The following is a 4,416-nucleotide window of genomic DNA, read 5'->3' on the forward strand; positions in this document are numbered from 1 at the left end:
TGTCTCTTTATGTAGGCTATTAAAATTTATGTACTAATTTCAATAAATACATAAATTCTATTTTTAAAAAATAAAATTGTTTGCTCTATAAATTGATCAGAGGCATGGATTTTGTGGCTAGCTAGGTGATTGCACATCTGTCTCTCACTTCCTCTCTCCCTTTCATGGTTCTCATAGATAATATGACTGATCCATAATTATCCTAATTTATTTTGCTTTTATATTTTTGGTTGCATCATTTCACTTTCGGCTCTGCCATTTCCCAAATCATTTACATAGAAGGCACTATTTCATATTTTCTCATTCCTAGAATAGCTGCTCATGAAGACACCACTGGTCCTCATTTTCAGTCTGTACCTTTGAATATGGAGGAAAACCTTTCCTCTGCTCTCTATCAATTCCCTACTCACCAGTTAGAATAATTTCGAATAGTAAAAATGGAAAAAGTGAAAAAAAATCATGGTGAAATAACAGATGTAGAAAATTCACTGGATTTTTCTGACCAGTTCAACCAACGTGAACTATTGGGGAATACATATACACCCCATTCCCACTGGTACTCATTGTCTCTGGTTAGGCAATTCTGATGAAGACAAGGAACAAGATGAAAAAGTGAGGAATGATATCATTTGTAAAAAAAATGGAGAAGTAGTCAAGCAAATTTTTCTGTGGGCTGCTGAAAATAATTGGCTTACTACAGTACAGAGACTACTTTCCAAAAAGGACATTCATGTGAATACTAGGGATGATGATGAGTATACCTCTCTTCATCGGGAAGCCTAAGTGGACACTTTGACATTGTCCATGTGTTGGTGGCTCAAGGCAGATATTCATGCAATAACTGTGAATGGCTGGACACCCCTGCACAGTGCTGATATGTGGAATAATACCAGAGTGGCTTCCTTCTTAGTTCATCATGATGCAGATACCAATGCCCAAACTAAAGTCCTCTTGACCTCCTTGCATCTTGTTGCTTGGAATAGAAATAGCAAAGATATGCTGGATCTCCTTCTATTGAACCATATATGAAACCAGGTCTGAAGAACTTGGAAGAAACTGCATTTGATATTGCCAAAAGGATAAATATGTATCACTACCTCTTTGAAGTTGTGGAAGGCTGTAAAAATTGTTCTCCTAAGTCATAATGGTTTGGTTAAGTTTCTTAAATTTCAAAAATGCCAATCCATCTTTGTGTCCATACAAAATATTTTCACAATACAAAGCAACTGCAATATCTTACTTTAAAAATTCATGGATTCCATCGTATTTTTCAAGTGAATTGCCTGACTTTGATGTCAAAATGTATTCAAGATTTGTTTGTATACATCTATAATGATTTCTGCTGGGTTTGTGATTATTTAAATCAGAAATCATTTCAACTTATCTGTTGGAATGAGTAGTACAAAAACTAAAAATATTTCTGGTGCTTGAATGAAAAAATTATATTTTAAAATAATCTGTTTTTTGTTTGTATAATGTACATAATCTATTTAATTCTCTCCTAGATGTAATACTTTGAATTCTACATTGTTTTATTATATATATTTGTTCATTACAAATGTGTTATTTCAGATAGCATTCCATATAGAACAAGTTTAAGATTCCTTTTTTTCCTAGGTCCTTATAGTATTTTATTTCATTGGGATAAAATGACAATGTTATCTAATTTCAAAAGTTTTGTAAAGATTATGCTATGTAAAGGCCTTTCTAAGGTGAGGATTTAATGCATTGATGTCAAAATAACTTTCAGTTCAATGAATTACATGTATTGTTACATTTGTATTTTTTAATATTTTTATTGTGAAAATACTGTACAGTGGGGTTACAATTATATGGGCAAGATAATGAGTACATTTCTTATCAAGCATTGTAGCCTCCTCTTTGTTTACCCTTCCCATCCATTCCCATCCTTCCCATGCCCCCCCAATCAATCCTCGCCGCTACCCCCCCCACACGCACCAAAGTTGTAAAGTTCATTTTTCTACATAACGACTTGTATTTTTGTAATCAATTTTTAATAACTGTTTTTCATATCTTGCATCTGAAGGGTGAAAAATATGGAATACTTCACAAATTTTCATATCATCCTTGTGCAAGTGCCATGATAATTTCTATATTGTAATTTGGGTAAACGTGCTGCTGAAGCGTGTAGTATCCTGTAGATTTAAGTAGTTAATGATGCATTCTTTATACAGGCATATATCCTTGGTTGACTGTTTGTAACTAGGAAACCTTATTGTTCCTAAAAATGCTATTGATCTTACTTCTCTAAAATTCTGTGTATATTGGAAAAAATTTATATTGTTTGGTCGATTGCTCACATTTGCAATTTTTTGTCAATGACTATTTTAAGTATTTTTCATCTTAAATTTGATCATACTTTGAAGCCTTTATAGCTAGGTCCAAAAGTGATTGCTTTTCAAGTATTTGTTTATAAACTGAGTTAGCTTTGTGGAGCTAATGGATTCAAAGTAAGCCTTGCTTAAGAGCACTTCTAAACTTCTGCAGCTTAAAAATTCCTAAATGAGGTCTTATTGGCAAAAATGTCTACCTGACCCTTTACTCTTCTTCCATGTAGCAACAGACCAACCAGAATATCTTACCCTGACAGCATAGATTTTCTTATTGGAACAAAACTATTCTTAGTTAAAAGGGATCATAGAGAGATAAACAGTTAAGACAGAATCATTTAGACTAGAAGGTATTTTATCAAAATATATATTTTTTTTATACCTAACATTTCAAAAGTAGCTAAAGCCAAGAAGGTGAAAAAATTTTTCACATGCATGATTACTTAATGTCCTGGTCAGTCTACCATCCAACCAAGCAGGAATTTACACTACTGCCTTTCTTTCACGAAATATTTTCATAGTTACAAGAGAAGTCTATATGTTTCTCCTCGATAATAGGCCTTAAATTGGTAGTTTTTTAATCACAGTGTTTCCTCTTGTCTCTAGGCTGTAAAGCTACAAATGATAAAGCTTTAGGTCCAACTCTACCAAACACTGAGGTAGAAACAATGGAATAATACTTTAAAACACAGTTGCCTTTGATACCCTAACCACTGCAGAACATTGCAAAACATGTGCCTTATTCTTATATTATATATATTATATATTGTATATTTATACGTGCTGATATTTTATTTCACACAGTGAAACTTATTAATTGATAATTTGTCAAATAAATAGATATTTATTACAATAAATAGATTGGAATATAAATAATAAGTTTTATAATGTACATTAGAATATAGAAATTATCAATGCAATGTCTTCGTTATAAACTTTTGGTATGTTCTAAGTGTTCTTGATCTTCTGAATTCACATTGTAAAAAAAATTGTTTTCCTCTAATCTATAAGGGATTTTACTCTGCTGCTCTCTTTATTGTTTTAACTCATTGGTTCCAAAATGTTTTCTCCATATTTCTGAATCATTCCTACTGATTATACACAAATTTTGCTGATATGATATGTAAAAGGTATCATTCTTCCACAGGACCCACGGGTCCTAGGATCCCATGTCCCAGTTATCTGCTTCATCAGATAACAAGGGCAAGATTTCTCATGCAGGCTCATGAAACATGCCAAAAGAAAGTAATTGAAAATCCTTCTCAATTCCTTACGACACTGGAATTAGCTGTAATCAATTGTGAAATGCAATGCAACTTAAAATGAAAGATGAGACCACAAAATCTGAAAGTACACTAATTCAAACTTTCAGTTTAGAAATGACCAGCCCATATGAGTGACCAAGATCACAACTGGCACAAAATTGTTTTTAATACCCCTCTTCTAATGATTATTAAACGATTTCAGTCCAGCATAAGTAGTCCAATTATGGATCTATCGTTCTATCCTAGAACGATAGATCCATAATTGTTCTACCAACGCTAGGAAAACTTGACTTACAGGTCAAATATAATTCACAAAAACATTAATTGAGAAGATCGTTAATGCTTCAAAATACTGGTACTTCATTAAAACTTGGTTTTGTAGAATAAAAATGTTATCATTCTCGGCCGGGCGCTGGTGGCTCACGCCTGTAATCCTAGCTACTCAGGAGGCTGAGATCTGAGGATCGTGGTTCAAAGCCAGCCAGGGCAGGAGAGACAGTGAGACTCCTATCTCCAATAAACCACCAGAAAACCGGAAGTGGCGCTGTAGCTCAAGTGGTAGAGCACTCGCCTTGAGCTGAAGAGCTGAGGGACAGCGCCCAGGCCCAGAGTTCAAGCCCCACGACCGACAAAAAAAAAAAAGTTATCATTCTCAAACCAATGATAACCTACATTTAATCTCCTGAAAGCAATTTCCTTTTCTTATAATCTTTGAAAAATCACATTCACCAAAATAACATTTGACAAATAGACGATAGTGACATTACAAATTTTTCAAGTTTAGGGTGCAAGTTACAATT

General features: G+C 33.6%; 1 pseudogene; it reads right to left on the minus strand.

The window, feature by feature from the left end:
* Nucleotides 1–2,051: 2,051 nt before the first annotated feature.
* Nucleotides 2,052–2,148, minus strand: LOC122098275 (annotated as a pseudogene).
* Between the last annotated feature and the right edge of the window lie 2,268 nt (nucleotides 2,149–4,416).

Source organism: Dipodomys spectabilis, unplaced genomic scaffold, assembly GCF_019054845.1.
Source record: "Dipodomys spectabilis isolate Male_0828 unplaced genomic scaffold, ASM1905484v1 ptg000469l, whole genome shotgun sequence".
NCBI lineage: Eukaryota > Metazoa > Chordata > Mammalia > Rodentia > Heteromyidae > Dipodomys > Dipodomys spectabilis.